This window comes from Myotis myotis, unplaced genomic scaffold, assembly GCF_014108235.1.
Source record: "Myotis myotis isolate mMyoMyo1 unplaced genomic scaffold, mMyoMyo1.p scaffold_m19_p_3, whole genome shotgun sequence".
Taxonomy (NCBI): domain Eukaryota; kingdom Metazoa; phylum Chordata; class Mammalia; order Chiroptera; family Vespertilionidae; genus Myotis; species Myotis myotis.
In genome coordinates, this window is record NW_023416335.1 from 123,981,483 (window position 1) to 124,001,853 (window position 20,371).

General features: G+C 42.3%; 1 pseudogene; it reads right to left on the reverse strand.

Annotated features, from left to right (window-relative positions):
* Positions 1-11,742: 11,742 nt before the first annotated feature.
* LOC118650573 lies at positions 11,743-12,857 on the reverse strand (annotated as a pseudogene).
* Between the last annotated feature and the right edge of the window lie 7,514 nt (positions 12,858-20,371).

The following is a 20,371-nucleotide window of genomic DNA, read 5'->3' on the forward strand; positions in this document are numbered from 1 at the left end:
GGCCGGCAGGGGAGGGCTGTTGGGGGCGAATGGACTGCAAAGTGGAAAATACAGCATGGGGTAAAAGTAGGTTTACAGTTGTTCACATGGAAAATAATAGAGTGATTAATAAATAATAATGCAGAATAAACTCTGTCTTTTGCATACTCGCAACTGTAAACCTGCTACTGCCCCACCCTGTATTTATCATCTGGGTCTTCACTGGAAAATGAGCGGATCCCTGGTCCAGTCCACTGGGAGTTCATTGTGAGTCAAAATTGGGATATGTACACTGAAAGGCCAGTTCTCTCCTGGGACCCACTTATAAAAATACAGATGCTTAAAATAATTTGTGAATGAGTCAGCGAATGAACAAATGCCCACATAAGAGAGAGGAGAACAGAACCCACAGAAGACCGGGTTCCAGCCTGGGGATACATGAAGGAGGAATTCAGGAGCTGGAGTCCTCGGGAGGAAATGCCTGTGACTGGCACGCACTCAGAGGAAAGGGCTGAGGTGTATTAGCAAATGTTGCTTCCGAGAAGGAAATAGGGTTGTTTAGCCCTGAAGAAGCAAATGCCCAGGGGAGATTTCAACAGCATCAGCATCATTGACAACATTCATTGAGTCTTATATACGAGGCTCTTTCAACATATCATCTCATTCAATCCTCACAACAACCCTCTTAGAGTGGTAGTGTAAGTCTGACCGATTTAAAAATGACAAATCGGAGGCATAAAAAGTTTAAATTGCCCAAGATCACACAACCCATAAATGAGGAAGCTGATATTCAATCCATGCAGTCTGCCTCTAGAGCCCATGTGCTTAATTGTATACTGTTAGCTAGCTGTCCTCCGTGGCTTAACAGGATATGAATAACCTTGTTATCTCCAATTCCAACAGACAGAGAAAAGAGATTCTGGTTCAATTCAAGGAAGACCTTTGCAATGTCTGTCCAATGTGATAGAACAGGTTTTTTATTGGGGAGAAAACCTTGTAATTAGGTTGTGTTCAAGTAGGAGCCAGGTACTTGGCCTAGATTTCAGAGAGCGAATTCCAGAATAAATAAGAGCAGATGTCCTCCAAGATCCCCTCTCCCTCTTGATTCTATCATAGTCTGGGCCTTGGGACACTCCCTAGGATGGTTGACTTAGGTCAGCAAGAGGCAGCAGTGGAGGAGGACCTAGGAGGGAGGCATGTTTCTCACCAATTTATATTAACTCATTTAACCTTCAAAACAGCTGAACGAACAGATACCTTGAATATCATTGCTCCTATTTCACAGATGCAAAACTGAGTCATATAGTGACTGCATAATTTATCCCAACTCATATAACTAGTAACTATTAGAGCTAGGAGTTGAATTTAGGCCAGCTGATTGCAGAGTCTGTGCTCTTAAGCATTTCCATATAAAAATCTCTTACTAAGAGGGAACGTGTCATTTGAAAAATGCTCCTTTTACTCCCTCTGCCTCCGCAACAAGATTTTTGATACAGCCTCTTCCCGTGTTGCACACCATTGTATTACTAGAAGTTAATGGTAACAGCTGCCACCGTAACATTCTCATTTTGTCAGGTGATAATTTGTAGGGTCTGATTCTTCTGCTTCAGAAGCAGACTCAGAGGTAGGAGGTTCCCCAATGCATCATAAGCTCTACAGACTAATCACGCTGCTACGATTGTGTTCATTCTCTCAGAAGTCCCATCTGAACGTATTAACAATAATGTCCTACTTACAATGTGTCTGGCTCCTGTTAAAGTATTCCTTCTGTGGAAACCATTGGATTTCTATACCTCTTCTACTTGACAATAGTGATTCCTGCATATTAGTTTCCTTGAAGATGCAATTTGATAATAGCTTGATGCATAGTAGGTGCTTAATACATATTTGTTTAATACTTGAATCAATTGAAATTTATTGACTTTAGGGGAATGATGGTGATAAGAAAATTTATTTTCCCTTCTGGTGCTTTTTGAGCTCTGAAGATGAGCAGCTAGTATGATTTTGTTTTCCTCTCCGAGATTTGTGTTTCCAGTCATTGAGCAAACAAAAATTAGAGCAGCTCCTCAATTACTTTGCTCTGCTGAGTATAAAAAATATTTCTCAAGAAAAACTGTTGGGGTTGTTATTTAGACAAGCACCATGTTTCCAGCCTGCTTTTCTTGCAGATCTCTTTCTCCTCCATATTCAAAGAAAGCATTGCCAGTCCAATCAGGACATAGAACATGAATAGTTAAATAACTGATTCACTCTGTAGATAAGAATCCAGGCTTTCGTGTCTAAGGAGACCCGCTTGACTCATTGTGTACAAGGACGGAGCGTTCCTTGCCTGGATTAGTGCTTTAATTAACTGTCCAGCCTCTCAGGGCAGTCACTGTTCCAAAGGTACAGAGATGTGAGCCTTATGTTAAGGCGATTGCTTAAGCAAGAGCTTTCTTATTAGGTCTGCACTTTCCTTCTTCCTCTTATGTCTGCTCAGGGACTGAGCTTTATAACCCAATATGGCAAAACTGGCATCCTCTCCCTGGATAAGTGGCCCCAGAGACAGAGTAGTACATTGCAGGCTCCTCAATGGCAAGAACTTTGTCTTATTGTCTTTGTGCCTCTCAGCTTTGCACAGTGCCTAGCACACAGGAAGCGCCTAAGAAATCTTGGTTGAACTATTCAACTGGGGTCCATTCAGAAGTCAGACACTCTGATCATCTTCTCTTTTACCCGCCCCCCCCCCCATTATTGTATCACCAGCCTCCAAATCTTATAGATTCCATAATGTTCAAAACATTTAACCAACAAGCAGCCATGGGCACTAACTAATGACCCATGGGTTTAGAACAGGATCCCCAAGGGCCCCTCCTGCAATAGACACTAACTCATATTTCCTGTTTCACTTGGGGATGTAGGGAAGGGACATTTAAGGGAAGGGCACCACGATTGGCTACTTACTAGATGAAAGGGAAGTATTTAAATATTTTAACACCTAGCCGGTTTGCTCAGTGGATAGAGCGTTGGCCTGCAGACTGAAAGGTCCTGGGTTTGATTCTGGTCAAAGGCACATGGCCTGGTTGTGGGCTCTGTCCCCAGTAGAGGGTGTGCAGGTGGCAGCCGATCAATTATTCTCTCTCATCATTGATGTTTCTATCCCTCTCTCTCTCCCTCCCCCTTCTTCTCTAAAATCGATAAAAATATATTTTAAAAATAAAAAAATAGCCGAAACCGGTTTGGCTCGGTGGATAGAGCGTCGGCCTGCGGACCAAATGGTCCCGGGTTCGATTCCGGTCAGGGGCATGTACCTGGGTTGCGGGCACATCCCCAGTGGGAGATGTGCAGGAGGCAGCTGATACATGTTTCTCTCTCATCGATGTTTCTGACTATCTATCTCTCTCCCTTCCTCTCTGTAAAAAAATCAATAAAATATATTTAAAAAATAATAATAATAAAATAAAAAAATAGCCCTAATCAGTTTGGTTCAGTGGATAGAGCATTGGCCTATAGACTGAAGGGTCCAGGGTTCGATTCCGGTCAAGGGGTGTGCAGGAGGCAGCTGATCGATGTTTCTCTCTCATTGATGTTTCTAACTCTCTATCCCTCTCCCTCTCTGTAAAATATAAATAAAATATATTTAAAAAAAATAAAAAATAAATATTTTAACAATAGTTCAGCTGTATTAGTGTATACCAGTTGATTGTATCTGTTTAATTCCCTCAAAGCCATCCACTACAATGCAGCCAGACTTACCTTATTTTTTTCCAAAATAGAAACATCATTGCTTTTCTTCCCACATAAACATAGTTGTTGTAAATATATAATAAAATAAAATTAGCTGGGAAGATAGGGGTAGCATTGTTTTTTAAATTACTCTGAATCTCCAAATGAAGACAGAGAGAGCGACTAGATGGCTAAACTAAAAAGCCATGTACACATGGGAGAAAAAAACAAATGACAAGATAGGCCCCATATCCACAAATGCACAAAGACCTGCATGGTATTAACATCTGTGCAGAAGAAAGCAGAGGGAGCAGTGGGGCATCTGACGGATCCGAGAGCAGGAAAGTCCCCAGTCAACAGGAATCCCCTGGAAAGCGCGGCCGGCCAATTAGAGAACAGCAGCTGCAACTGAGAGGAGCTTTGCCAACTCCAACAGCAGGAGAGTGGAATGGGTTTGCTGTAAAAACAGAAGGAGCTGGAGTAGTCCAGCCCCTGTGAACTCTCAGAACGGACCAGCCTGGGTAATCACCAGCTAAACTGTTATCACATTTGAGAACTAAGGGAATATTGTTCACAGGATTTTATTTGAGAACAGGCTTCAGACAGGAGAGACATGGTGAGAATTAAAAATAAGTTTTTTTTAAGTTAAAATGAAATGGTTGTTCAAAGGAAGAGAGTATGTTATATAATGGTTATATGGCCATATAATGCAGATATAGCACAACTATTAAAAAATGAGGGGGCAGGATAGAGAGAGTAATGCAAAAATGTTATCAAATGTCTTCAGCAATAATATTTAGTAGTATTAATATTGCTATTCTGAGTCAGTTTGAGAATAAATTAAATGAACAAATATAGGATATTCTAATTCTATCATCCCTGTGTTCTGAAGAACCAGGATTCTCACTTGGTAGAAAGCAAATATAGATATAATACAAATGAGGTTAAGTAAAAATAAACATATTTATATTGTAAAGATTAGTATACCTATATACCTATATTATACAAAACGCTCTCCCTAATAAATATATATACATATATGTAATAAATATATACATATATTCTGTAGCCTATAGAATGTGTGTGTGCAGTCTTATAGTCTTAGCTCTGTCCACTGAGAGGCCTAAACATTTTGTGATCAAGGCAGTAACATAGAGCATTCTTAGTACCAAAATGGTGATCTTGAGATCCCATTTACCAATAAATAAAGTTAAGGCTTCTTGAAGAGATGGGTGATTCTCAGAGAAATAGCTTATTCCTATCTTGGACTGAAAACATACAACACAAGTCCAGAACACTTTGTCATACTGATAGCAAGGAAAGTACCAAACACTCCCAGGGACCTGGCAGGAAAACCCCAGAAGCTGGGCTGAAGAAGCCCTCGCTGCCAAAGACCAGCCAATGTACTTTCAGAAAGGATAATCATTGTAATTAATTGAAATCCATCAAATATGTTTAAATTCACGAATTCATACAAATATTTTTAAAAATTGAGTACTTTAAGAGGATGATAGGGAAGCAATTCATTATCTTGAAAACTGCTAAGTAAAGAAATGCAATCAAACATTTACCTTGCCTTTTCTGCATCAACTGTTAACACCAGGTAACCAGTAAGGGTTGAATTCTCTCTTTATGAAAGCATTTCCATTAATAAATGAAAAAAATGTAGAATTAGAAATCTTTTAACGTGTTTATTGTTTTTACCAAGATATATAGAAATATTTACTTTGTAATCCTTAAAATGTCGATTGAGGAACTCATCAACAGCTACTAACATCACCAAAAGAGAGACAACCAGACATGACATGCCTCTTGATGAAGACGCAATACTACCTGTGGTCTTGCCAAGGAGAGTCTGGATCTAGCTGCCATTCTGTAGGAAAGACATGTACAAAGGAACAAACTGAAGTGGACCCTAACTGTGCAAACAGCAAAATTCAGACTGCAGGAACAACAAGACAAATGCCCAGGGTTCTTCAACAGATTCAGGAAAAGAGGCATTAAGGGGGGCCCTATAGATGAAAGAGACTTAAACAACATATCAAATTTTTAAAAATGGGTAAGACATCCAGAAATGCATGCACACTTGAGTGATAAACTACAAAAAATGTAAGAAAATTAGTACTTAAAAATTCAGGATATTTACTTTTGTGGGGAGGAGTGGGGGGTGAGGCACAAGTGGGGTTTCTATGATAAACATTTTGCAATATATACAAGTATCAAATCAATATGTTATGCACCTTAAATGAATACAATATTATATGTTAGCTATATCTCAATAAAACTGGGGGGGGATCTCACCACCCCAAAATAATGTGTTAACATAATTCAAGAAGTGTCTCTATTTACATATAAAGGTAAGAGATGAGAGAGAGCATTTTATGATCATTTACCCATGTCATTTTAATTAAAGTATTAAATTTAAGTTTTACTTTTACAGAAGAAAAGAAACTAAAAGTAAACTAAATTCAGTTTCAGATAACTTTCTTTTCCTACCATGGGAGAAGTGTTTTTCAAAACATTCCTGAAGTAAAGAAAAATTAGGAAATAATTAAAAGGTTGAAGTTATGACATTTCTTTTGATTTATGATTTAATTTTAGATCATTGCAATTGGTTCCCGGAAGGTGAAAGATGAGGCAATTTTACTTTCTCCCTGTCTCATTCTCCCACCTCATGATTTAAAAAATCTTTCTATTATTTTTACATTATAAGGATTTGTAACATTTACATTTTATAGAATTCTGTTGTTTGCTCTTAGTTCTGTATTTAAATAGCTCACCAGCCTATCACCAGTACTCTTAACCATTCCTTTGGTATTTTCTGTTCTTGAATCTCTTTAATTAAATTCATCTCCTTGTCCTGAAGTAGTTGAATTTTTTTTTTTTATCATGAAAGAGTTGAGTGTTTTACTCTCTAAGTTCTTTCATGCTTGAGACATCTACCTGTGGCGAGGTGAAATATTCCTAGGTCATACTTTTTTCTCTCTAAACTCTGTTGACATGGCTTCCTTTTATTCTGGTATTGAGATGGTTTGGAAATATCTGTATGCATCCTACACATCTCCATGGAAGATTTGCCTTTTCTGCCCAGATGTCTAAATAACCACTTTCCTTTGAAAATGGTTCATGTTTGTTCAAAGTAGGGGGGTTTTTTCTGTCATACTGTAAAAATTTTCCTCTGCAGAAGGAACACTTCCAAGCTCATTCTATGAAGCCAGCATCACCCTAATACCAAAACCAGGTAAAGACAACACAATGAAAGAGAATTACAGGCCAATATCCCTCATGAACATAGATGCCAAAATCCTCAACAAAATCTTAGCAAATCGGATCCAGCAGTACATCAGAAAGATCATACACCATGACCAAGTAGGATTTATCCCAGGGATGCAAGGATGGTACAATATCCGCAAATCAATAAATGTGATACACCACATAAACAAATTGAAAGAAAAAAACCACATGGTCATATCAATTGATGCAGAAAAAGCATTTGACAAAATTCAACACCCATTTTTGATAAAAGCTCTCAGCAAGGTGGGAGTAGAAGGATCATACCTCAACATAATAAAAGCCATATATGACAGGCCCACAGCCAACATCATACTCAATGGACAAAAACTAACACCATTTCCCCTAAGAACAGGAACAAGACAGGGATGTCCCCTCTCACCACTCCTGTTCAACATAGTACTGGAAGTGTTAGCCATTGCAATTCGGCAAGAAGAAGAAATAAAAGGCATCCAAATTGGAAAAGAGGAAGTAAAACTGTCTTTATTTGCAGACGACATGATATTATACATACAAAACCCTAGAGACTCCATCAAAAAGCTACTAGACTTAATACATGAATTTGGCAATGTAGCAGGATACAAAATTAACCCCAAGAAATCTGAGGCATTTCTATACACCAATAGTGAACTTTCAGAAAGAGAGATTATAAAAACAATCCCGTTTACCATCGCACCAAAAAAAATAAGCTACCTAGGAATAAACTTAACTAAAGAGGTAAAAGACCTCTACTCAGAAAACTACAGGACGTTGAAAAAAGATATAGAGGAAGACATAAACAAATGGAAGAACATACCGTATTCATGGATTGGTAGAATCAACATCATTAAAATGTCCATACTACCCAAAGCAATCTATAAATTCAACGCACTTCCCATTAAATTACCAACGGCATACTTCAGAGATCTAGAACGAACTCTCCAAAAATTCATCTGGAATAAAAAAAGACCCCGAATAGCTGCAGCAATCCTGAAAAAGAACAAAGTAGGTGGGATCTCAATACCAGATATCAAGTTGTATTACAAAGCCACTGTTCTCAAAACTGCCTGGTACTGGCACAAGAATAGGCATATAGATCAATGGAATAGAATAGAGAGCCCAGAAATCGGCCCGAACCAATATGCTCAATTAATATTTGACAAAGGAGGCAAGAACATACAATGGAGCCAAGATAGTCTCTTCAATAAATGGTGTTGGGAAAATTGGACAGATATATGCAAGAAAATGAAACTAGACCACCAACTTACACCATACACAAAAATAAACTCAAAATGGATAAAGGACTTAAATGTACGACAGGAAACCATAAAAATTCTAGAAGAATCCAAAGGCAACAAAATCTCAGACATATGCCGAAGCAATTTCTTCACTGATACAGCTCCTAGGGCACTTGAAACTAAACAGAAAATGAACAAATGGGACTACATCAAAATAAAAAGCTTCTGCACAGCAAAAGAAACCATCAACAAAACAACGAGAAAACCCACTGTGTGGGAAAACATATTTGCCAATGTCATTTCTGATAAGGGCCTAATCTCCAAAATTTATAGGGAACTCATACAACTTAACAAAAGGAAGATAAACAATCCAATCAAAAAATGGGCAAAGGACCTAAATAGACACCTTTCAAAAGAGGACATTCAGAAAGCCAAGAGACATATGAAAACATGCTCAAAGTCACTAATCATCCGAGAGATGCAAATCAAAACAACAATGAGGTACCATCTCACACCTGTCAGAATGGCTATCATCAACAAATCAACAAACGACAAGTGCTGGAGAGGATGTGGAGAAAAAGGAACACTTGTGCACTGCTGGTGGGAATGCAGACTGGTGCAGCCACTATGGAAGACACTATGGAGTTTCCTTAAAAAACTGAAAATGGAACTCCCATTTGACCCTGTGATCCCACTTCTAGGAATATATCCCAAGAAACCAGAAACACCAATCAGAAAGGATATATGCACCCCTATGTTCATAGCAGCACAATTCACCATAGCTAAGATCTGGAAACAGCCTAAGTGCCCATCAGTAGATGAATGGATTAGAAAACTGTGGTACATCTACACGATGGAATACTATGCTGCTCTAAAAAGGAAGGAACTCTTACCATTTGCAACGTCATGGATGGAACTGGAGAGCATTATGCTAAGTGAAATAAGCCAGTCAATGAAGGAAAAATACCACATGATCTCACTCATTCATGGATAATAGAGACCATTATAAACTTTTGAACAATAATAGATACAGAGGCAGAGCTGCCTCAAACAGATTGTCAAACTGCAGCGGGAAGGCCGGGGAGGGTTGGGGGGCAGGGGGTAAGGGGGTAAGAGATCAACTAAAGGACTTGTATGCATGCATATAAGCATAACCAGTGGACATAAGACATTGGGGGATAGGGGAGGCTAGGGGACTGTCTAGGGCGGGGGGATAAAATGGACACATATGTAATACCCTTTGTAATACTTTAAGCAATAAATTTAAAAAAAATAAAAAAAAATGTGAAACAATTTGATGAGCAAAAATAAGAGAGAAATTAAAAGTGTACAGATTTTGTTAAAAAAAATAAAATAAAATATATTTAAAAAAAAATTTTTCCTCTGCAGATTCAATTCTTCCTTTATTTTAGGAAAAACATTCCTGTATTGTGTTTCTGAAAGCCTATTTTGTTGCATTTATTGGATTTTCTACCCTAATTAGGGACACCAATTATCCCTAGGTTTGATTATCTCCTGGTTCTCTTATTATCGTCTCCATAATTGCTTTATTCCCTCTGTATTTTCCCTTTGTATTTGTCATAATTATCTCAAGATTTTTTATCCATTCCATTAATTCAATTTTCAATCATGTCTTTCCTGTTATTTGGCATTTCTGATTTATGTGTTAGGTATATGATGGTGTTTCAGTACTTTATTCATTTCCTTAGCTCTGAAATATCCTTTTTATTCTCCCTCTGTTATTTTATCATCTCAATTTTGAGGTCTTCTCTCAGGTTCATATTCTTACTAAGGTCTTTTTAGTTCAAGGCACTCCCTGGGGATCTCCTGTATCTTGGAGCTATGTTTTCTTCCAAACTAGCCCTTCATAATCACCCATTATTTTCCTCCATCTCCTCCCCTCCCTTTTTTTGACTGTCACCATGTAATTTGTTTTCATCTCATTCTTGTTTAGTAGGGGCAGCTCCAATAAGATCTTTTTGTAACTGTTATAGTGTAGTATGGATGAAGTCTCCTTGCCCCACTTCCCACCTTATCCAGAGTGAGTTTGTTGCCCTGTCTCTGAGCTTGTTTTGTTTGTTTGTTTTGTTTTTTAACATTAGGTATTAGAAAAAGAAGAACCTATGATCTTTTACTCTGCTACCTTTACCCTGAAATATTAGAAAGCTTTTTCTAAAATGCAAGTTTTATCCTTCCACACCTTGCTTAAAATTCTCTGGTGGCTTATTATAGCTTTTAGGGAGAATGTCTAAACTTCTTAAATTGTATCCAAGAGCCTTTATTATTAGGCCCATCTACCTCCCCAGTATCAGGTCTCCCATTATTCTCTACCTCATTTGTTAATTGATCTTGGAAGGCTTTTTGCTGCGCCTGGATCTGCCTCAGAACCCTTCTCAACGCAGGTAGCCTATTGGCCATCTGCTCTAATTAAATCCCATTAATCCTTGAAAGCTTAGTTTGAGTGTGTTTTTCTCTGGGAAGTTTTCCCAGAATCCTCCTCCTTTCCTTGTCCTCCTTTGTGTACTCTGCCCCTCTTTTGTACTTTTCTGCTGTAGAATTTATCGTACTAAATTGTAATTGTGCTTTTTATGTATTTTTTTTATCAGTTTCAGAGATGAAGGGAGAGGGAGATAGAGATAGAAACATCAATGATGAAAGAGAATCATTGATCAGCTGCCTCCTGCATGCCCCACACAGGGGATTGAGCCGGCAACCCAGGCATGTGCCCTGACGAAGAATCAACCAGAGTCATGCCGGCCAGGCAATTGTAATTGTTTTGTACAGTATAGTATAATGGGTTTTGGAGCCAGACTATCTGGGTTCAGAAATTAACTCTGCTATTTGCTATTTGCATGACTTTTGAGGCACATTATGTAACCTTTCTGTGCCTGTTTCCTTATGAGAACTAAATAGGTTAATGCATGTGAAGCTTTCATTACTCACATGCTCAATAAATGTTATTTATTTTCTTATTATTTTTTTATTAAAGGGAGCCATCATTGACAGCAGTAATGTTCTTTAAGACCCAGAGCCTCTACTTGACAATCCAGGAGCTGTCCGAGGTGCTAAAATAATGTTCATCACAGGACAATGCCCCTACTGTCTGTCATACATTTAGCTCCACACAGGACAAACCCATGGTTATATCTTCTGGCTTTAGTAGTGGATGGAGTAACTGTTTCTCCCTTTGCATTCCCACAAGCACCATCCTAGTCCTGGGCTTGGTAACTTCATCAGCTTCATTTTGTGTGACTGAGGTCAGCCTCCTAACCGGTCTCCCTACCTTTGGACCATTTGATTGACCAAAATTCACATTTATTCACATTATCCTTCTCCAAATCTATCTTTATATCAAGTCATGTCCCTACTTACTAACTCACAAGACATTTAAAAATAATAGAAGCAACTCAAATGATAATATACCTATGAGAAATGTACATTAAGAAGACAATAAAAATAATTATTAAGGCCATATAAAATATAGAAAAGAATCTGTTGAGGGGAAAATAGCAGACTACAAGATGGTTTTTTAAAACCAGGCTAATTCTCTTTAGTTTTTCTTGTATATAACTATGTGTGGCCACAGCTGGATGTGGGTCCTCTGCATGGAGATTCTGGCGTGGGTCTTTACAGGTTGGTCAGTGAATTCCTGACAGGGGGACTTGGTGGGCACGGCCTCTTTCCAGAGGTTGGGGTGAGGCAGCAGAAAGTCTTGAAGATGGCATCAAAGGAGGCTGTGGCAAAGTTGCCTAGAGTGGCAGTGCACCCCTGTGCGAGGTGCAGCCGTCCCCAATGCCGTTTTTTCAGCAGCAGCTTCATGGGACTAGGGCAGGGGTGGGCAAACTTTTTGACTCGAGGGCCACAATGGGTTCTTAAACTGGACCGGAGGGCCGGAACAAAAGCATGGATGGAGTGTTTGTGTGAACTAACATAAATTCAAAGTAAACATCATTACATAAAAGGGTATGGTCTTTTTTTTCAATAGTTTTATTCATTTCAAACGGGCCGGATCCGGCCCGCGGGCCGTAGTTTGCCCACGGCTGGACTGGGGCTATGACAACACCAAGGCCCCTGGCAGTGGGGACAGGCCGCCAGCACAGAGCAGCATCAGCCAGCCACTCTACAAGGGACAGTGTGGGGCCTGCCGATCTTGTTCCCTCAGTCGCCTGGCCACACAAGGACTACGGAGAACTTGGTCAGCATGAAGGCCCCACGATGGCAGTAGCTATTTCCCTGTGGCATGTAGCACCCCGACCAACATGTCCATTGTCATTCCCAATGGCGACAAATGCCTTGAACCTGGTCTGCTGGCACGAGTCTGTTTTTACATGGACATAATCTTCAAAACTTCATCCTTGAGGGATGCCCCCAGGAAAAAAAATCAACCATCTAAGATTCCTTGATGGGCAGGCAGAAGAGAGAGATCTCCCCCAGGGACTTGATCTTCATGTCCTTGACCAGGAGGCCCAGCTTGGCGACAGGGATCCACTCCTTGTCCTTGGCTTTGCCTCCGCCAGCTCTGCAGCCTCAGCTCTCGCCCTGACCTAAGCCGAAACCTTGGCCCTGAATGCCGCTGCTAAATCCTCCACAGGTGTCGCCGTGGCTCCCATTCCAGGGCCCCTACGGGCCTGTGGGCTCTCCCGCTGCACCAGTGTCAGCTGCCATTTGGTGCTTCCTCAGAGAAGAAGCTACAACATGGTTTTAACAACATTCGTGCAATTACTAAACATGTATTGAGTAACTATTTTGTGATAGGCCTTAGAGACGTAAGAATTATTAAGACAGTCCCTTCTTTAAAGAACGTCAGAGTCTAACAGGATAGACAGCCATGTAAACAGAATGCAAACAGAAGTGCATTTGGACAAAGAGTAGGAAGAAATATGGAAATAACATTAGGGTAAAAGTGTGGGTAAATTTTGTTTTTTAAATATCTGTTAGGAAGCAAACCCCACACAGACCCTCAGAGTAGAGAGCAGAGTCAAATTCCTCTGACAAAGGCAACAAGTAAACCCTTCCCTACTCCACCCCTGCATCTTCAGGCCACCTACAGAAAAAAGAAAAAAAGGGTCAGGGGGTGCCCAATCCCAGGTGTGGCTCAGAGAAGGCAAATGGGCCTGGCCGAGAGCAAGAGGGAAAAAAATGGCATAACAATCACAGAGACTTTCTACAGCAAAATAAATGAATATTTTCAAGTGACTGTGTTAATGCAATAAAAACATTGGAGGGAATGTGTATAATGGTACCCTGAGGAGTATCCCAGCCCCTCATTAACTGTCCACCAGTCATGTGCCCCAGGATACAGTGGTCGGCAAACTCATTAGTCAACAGAGCCAAATATCAACAGTACAATGACTGAAATTTCTTTTGAGAGCCAAATTTTTTAAACTTAAACTATATAGGTAGGTACATTGTTATTAACTTAACTAGGGTACTCCTAAGGCTTAGGAAGAGCCACACTCAAGGGGCCAAAGAGCCTCACGTGGTTCGCGAGCTGCAGTTTGCCGACTGCTGCCCTAGGAGATCTGGTCTTTTTGTTACTGAACAAGGGTTTATTAACCACAAGCAAAGAAGCCAATACTATGACATTCTCAATACTTTTGAGAAAAGAAAGAGCAATTTATTTAATCCTGAGTCTGTTTGCAGGATACAGAAGGCACCTCTCAAATCTGGGGTTTGTGGTGGGTTTTAAGGGATTAGGCCAGGAAACAGCTATTTGGAAGCACTGGTGGGGCAAGTTTACTGGAGAAACTTGGAGCTTGGCCATTCATGGTAAAGGGCTTCAGCACCAGATCTTCCTGGACAATAGACCCTTTGTTTCTAAAAGGGTTCTGGTGTTCAAGTTCCAGTTATATCCCCGTCCTCTGGTTTGGGCAGTGGTGCGAGGAGCAGACTTTGGTTCTGGATTAAGCTGCAGGTGAAAGCTTTCTCCTCTCTGCATGCTTTGAACACATGGCTTGTGATTTTGGTCTGTTGTCTTAGAACCATTTGAGCTAGTTCTGCAGTTACATTTTTACTGTCACCACCTCTATATTATTGGTCATTCTGATGTCCCCTATCGGGAATATTCTTTAGCCCGGCCAGCTGGTGTGGCTCAGTGGTTGAGTGTCGACTAATTCCCAGTCAGGGCACATGCCCAGATTGCAGGCTCATTCCCCAGTGAGAGGCATGCAGGAGGCAGCCAATCAATGCTTCTCCCTCATCATTGATGTTTCAATCTCTCTCCCTCTCCCTTCCTCTCTGAAATCAATACAAATATATTTTTAAAAAGATTCTTCACTCTTTTAATTCAAATCTTGTATTCTTTTTAAGCTAATTAGTCATCTTCTTTGAGAACCATTTCTTAGTTAACCCCATTCTATTCTAGTATAAATATTTTAAAATCAGTTATGCTGGATATAAAATTCTTGGCTCACACTGCCACTACTCTGAAGAAGTTCCAGAGAGAGAGAGTAGAGACTATGACACATTAGCACCCACCTGTCATTAGTTAATCTCATAGACTCTGGAGTCAGACAAATTTGGGTTAGACCTGCTTCGCTTATTAGCCATGCAATCTCTGGAAAGTGTATAACCTAGATAAATCTTAGTTTCCTAATCTATTACATGGAGATAATAACTATCAGGTAAGGATGTAACAGTTTTGTAAGGGTGAAACATGTAAAAGAGCTTATCACAGTGCCCAGGACATATAAAGTGCTAAATACATGTAGTTGAGACCATTTTGTTTCCTTGATATTATTCTTGATCTGTTTCAGGGAAATATAAATTGATTCAACCAATAACATATGCCCCCATAGTAGGTATTTAACAGATGCCTTGCGAAGGGCTATAATTTAAGAACATGATAAAGAAAACCAGTATTTTATTACTAATGCATTTCCAAATGGAAGATGACAGACTGGTAAGAAATTTTGCTAATTGGTAACATTTCTTATCTATAAAAGGCTGACTGAATTATTCATTTCTCTTTTACTATTTATGTGAAATTATAAATTGGTTTGGTTTTGCTCAGTTTTATCAAATGTCTATCTATGTTAGTAATTAATAAAAGAAGTTAGGTTGGCCTTCCGATTCCAGTGTATTTAAGATGGAAACCTATGAATCTGGCCTGAAGATCAAGAGAGTTGAATATAGCTGTTGTTTGTAACTGGTGGAGATGTTGTTACACAATTAAGAAAAAAGGAAAAAAGCATATTATGTTCTCAACTTTTATGAGGGTTTCAAGGAAACAGAAATAACATGACTGAGTTTAGATGGCTAATGGAGGTATGATAATATGAAACAGAGATATCACTCATCATTAAACAATTTGAAGATCCTTTAAACATAAGAATGAGATAAGGACCCTCCTCCTCATTGCCCTCCCCCCAAAAAGAGGAAACCTGATTCAATCTAGTTTCACTTTTAAATTGGTTCTTCAAGTTAGTTAATGGTAGCATTGAAAACATGGGGATTTCCATAGATGAGCATATGACTGTCTTCCATTACATCTGATGTGTTGTCATTTACTTGTTACAGTTCAATAATTGTCTTGGTTTCTGAGGGGAGTTTAAAAATTATTCTAACTAATACTTGAAGATCACCCTAACAACTACTTAACTGAAACTCTCCAGGGATCTTATTCAAGTTTAGCAAAATCAAACAAACAGAAATCAAAATAACAAAAAACAGTAGTTGGATTAGATACTGTATTCACAAAGCAAAAAATGTTAATTAGGAGGTAGTGTTGTAGAAACAGCATAAGTAGCATAAAACAAGAGGCTGTGGTAAAAACGTTACATAAACCAATGAAGTACTAAGATTTCCTACAATGCTGAACACAAAATATTCACATGGTAATATGCTAAAACAAGAATTTTACTTCTGTACAGGTCTTTAACACATCTTTTTAGTCCAAGTTTTCATTTTACAGATGAAGATGCTAAACTGAGGCCTATAGGTGGGAAGCTACTAATTTGACCTATGACAAGAGCTCATATTTTTACTTTCAGTAACACCTTTCCATAGCTGTACCTTTTATATGAATCAGAGCACAGGAGGGCAGTAAAGCATAGGAATGAAGTGAGTGGACCCTGGAGTCAAACTGCCTGAGTTCAAATCCTGGCTGTGCTACTAACAAGCTGTGTGGCCTTGGGCAAATTACCTACCATCTCTGAGCCTTAGTATCGCCTTCTGAAAAACCATAGAATTATACTACTCACTTCATAGGGTTTTGTGGATTTAAAGTGATAACAGGTAAAGCCCATGGTGCATAAGTAAGTACATTTAATAAAATTATTTCCCCAAAGGCAAAACATTTAAGACCAATCTGAAGAACTTTCTATCAGGGAAGGAAAAAACTCCACTGTATGCATATCTTAAGTTAAAGTAAAAAGGAGTTAGCAGGCTTCATTAATTTCCTTCCTTTACTTTTTCTCTTAATATATGCGACCTCTCCTTATATCCGTGCTGGTAGGCACCAAAGAGAAATTCAGACACAATGTTTTTATTCATGAGATCATAAACATATTTAGTCTGTTTGATATTTGGTCTCCATAGTGCTGCTGACACTCTATCAATGTTAGAAAATTATAACAGTATTTCTTTGACAGTGGTGATCTGCCAGAATTACTGGCATCCAGGCAATGTAAAAGCCAAAACAGTCGTCAGAAGTGTTTGCCTTTGCATTCCACTGCTGTCTGCCTGCTTACCTGTCACAGCCCGGTTTGAAAATGCAAGCGTCCTTGTATGCTTTTCAAACGATCCTTGGGTAAACAAGGAATATTTTTTTCTGCATCAAATTCAGGCTGTCTTGAATTCGGTGCTCTTTCATTTGCTTTGTTCTGCCCTGGGAGCCAAATAGGAAAAAGGTCAGATTTCTGACCTCATGCCATCCTACTCTTGTTCTTGAGGGTTTGGATCCTGCATTCCCCTGGCTCAAGGATGTGCAGTGTTTTCATGGTCACGAGGAATACACCCTCCCTCCTTCATCTTCCCAGAAGCATTGGCTTTTGGGGATGGGCTTTCCCTGTTTGGAGAAGCTGGGTTGGGGGTGGGGAGGCTGTTTGGGAAGAGTAAGCTCTGCACGCAGGGGTTTGCCAGGAGGACCTGTGGGTTCCGCAGTTCGGGGGGTGCAGACCCCTCCCCCCGCTGAGCCGCTGCATCTGGAAAAAACTAGAAGACCATCTCTGCTCCAGGAGGCTGTCTTTCCCCCAGTCCTGAGCTGATCTGTTTGCCCTCTTAGCTCTCTCCCCACCCCACCCCGCCCCTCCCCTCTGATGAATGCTCAGGATTGGCATAAGACAATCGCAGACTCCAACAAGTGGGGATGGGACACCAGCGGGCCCTCCTCCCATCGGGGAGAACGGAGGTACCTGCAAGGTGGTGAGATCTCCCACCTCAGTTCCCCAACAATCCGCTCTTGCTCCTGAAACTTAGTTACCCCAAAGGTCGGCCACAACGCTCAACTCCTATTTCTCCGGCTCAGAGCGGGGGGCGACCGCTGGCACCTGGATCCAGCTCCTCTCGGGGGCGGGAGAGGAGGGGTGAAGCGGCCTGGGGAGGTGGGGACGCCCCCATTCGAGAAGGTCCCGGAGCGGGGAGGTCCCCGCTGCCCGTGCCCCGCCCCCGCGGAGGCCGCAGCCCGCTCGCCGGCCGCGGCGCACGCGTGTGCGGGCGGGGGCAGCGCGGCTCCCCAGCGGCCCTCCGCCACAGCCCGCCCGGTCCACCTCTCGCCCGAGCCCAGCCCGGACGGCCCCGGCACCATGCGGAGGGTGAGTGCGTGGTGGCCCCGGAGGCGCGAGGGAGCCGGCGGCGACTGTGCGGACGAGAGGGAGAGCTCGCCCTCCGGCTCCGGGCCGCCGCGGGCAGGGGAGCCTCGCGGGGGAGCTGGGCGGGAAGGGCTCGGGGCTGGGGCGAGGGGTCTCGCAGGCCGCGGCTGTAGCCTAGGCGCAGGAGGGGCGCCCCTCGGGGACACGAGGATTCAGGGGATGCTCGGGGCCTCTCCCCGCCTGAGCGCCCTCGGCCCCGCGCTAACTGATGTGGCGCGGCCACGTCGGGGCTCCCTCCCCGCGCACCCTGGGGGGTTATTCCCAGCGCCTCCCGCCTCGCGCTTTTAGGGGAGCCCCTTCCCGGGCGCCCCGCACGCGCGCTCAGCTCTTTTCGCCGCGGCGTTCTGCTGCTCAGCCCCTCGCTCCATCCCCGGGAGCCGCGGGAACTGTGCCGCCAGGCGTCGGTGGGGCTCCCTGGGCTCACACTCCAGGGAGGTGGGGCCCACTCCCACGCCAGGGGGTGAGAGGCAGAGGGTGTGTGCGTGTGTGTGTGTGTTTCGGGGAGGGGACCTCAGCCCTCGCCTCCAGAAATGCCCTGGCTTCTGGCGTTTGGAAGGTGCGAGGGAGTGTGAACTCAAGTTCCCTCGCCCCGGCGACTAGGCGCTGCCCACCGACGGGCACCGCGCAGCGTCCTGGAGGCGGCGCCCTCCGCCGGGGCTGCTTCCCGAAGCAGGTGCGGGGTCCCTGCGCGCACCCCGCCTCCTCCAGCAGCGCTCTGAGTGGGAAAATTCCAGTCTGCAGGCTGAACTGCAGGGTTTATTCCACCTCAAGGAACAGCCTGGAGATTGGAGCTCCTTATTGCCAGCGGCGGACAGCAGGCACGCAGGCCTGCGCAGCTCATCCTACCTGTCTGGGGGAGCTCATCCACTGGAAAGCGTTGGTGATTTCCTAAGTTATCAGTCCCAGCGTGCTGTTTGCATCCGAACCTTGGCGACAGAGGCAGTTTTAATCAAACGCAGGATCTCGGCACTTGCAGGGGAGAAGGGAAGTAGAGGAAACTTAAGGACATCCACATTTTCCCAGACCTAAGGCCAACTTCCTGACAGTTTAGGCATCCCGGAGGTGTCCAGGAAAGAGTGTTGGTTGGGTGTTTTCTGAAGAGATAAGGGTGAGAAGAAATGGTAAAAACAGAATAAGATTTTTCACTAGAGCCTTTGAATTTCTCTGGATTGCACGTTGGGGTTGCCTTGTTACTAAATTACCTGTGTATCTATTACATTAGTCACCTGAACGATCCTTTCACAGATTTCTTCCTTTCAGCTGCAAGGTTGCTTCAAGGGGGACTCTGGCCTCCGGTTTTGCAGGTGATGCCAGAATTAAGTCTTCTGTAAGCGTATGTGTATATGTGAGGGGTGTGGAGTGGTATTTTGAGGGTTTGTAGAACAACTATGAATTGGCCCTGGCTGCCTCTGGGAAGTCTGCTAGTGAGCTGACACGGAAATTTACCTGGCTTACCTTTTGGACTTAGTCCAAACCTGCTCAGGTGTTTCTGGGGAGGACAGGATTCCAGTCTGGCTGACCAGCTAGTTTGAATGCCTGGCATTGGTTGGAGCAGCAGAAATGGAAACTGGCAGGGTAACTTGTTTGAACTCCAGATTCAGGGGTCAGCAACCTCCTTTTACCTTCAATGCCACCGGGTAATTAAGGAAAGCAGGTGGGATGGAATCTGTTGGCCTAAGTAAGGCGTGTTAGAGGGAGAATCAAGATTTGCAGACAGAGTGTTGATTAGATACAGATTTGGTTCCAGACCACTGTAATAAAGTGAGATCACAATAAAGCAAGTCGTAATCTTTTTCCTAGCCGGGGATCTTGCCTTCAGTTTCAGTGAAGCACAGTACAAGGAGGCATGTCTGTATCTTAAAATGTGATTTGCATACTGCCTGCTTTAAGATGGAAGAGATGGATGCCTGCTAGAAATGCAGATTCCTGAGCTCTACTTCGGGCCCATTAAATCAGAATCTCTGGGACTGGAGCTCAGCAATTTGATTTTAAACATCCACAACTACTACAGTGGGGCCTTGACTTACGAGCGTCCTGACTAACGAGTTTTTCGAGATACTAGCCGTCTCTCGGCCGAATTTTTGCTTTGAGTTGTGAGCTAAAATTCGGGTTACGAGCCAGCTTCAGATACCCCACCGCTAGTTGGTGCAGTGAACGTCACAGTGAACGCTACAACATCAGCCCAATAAATTGATTTGTCAAATTGATTTGACATACAAGTAATTTGAGTTACGAGCTCCGTCACGGAACGACTTAAACTCGTAAGTCAAGGCCCCACTGTATAAGGCCTATGTATTAAGCACCTACTAAATGTAGGCATTGTGTTAAGCCCTAGGAGTACAGTGGGGAGATGACAGCCAAGAACCTGTT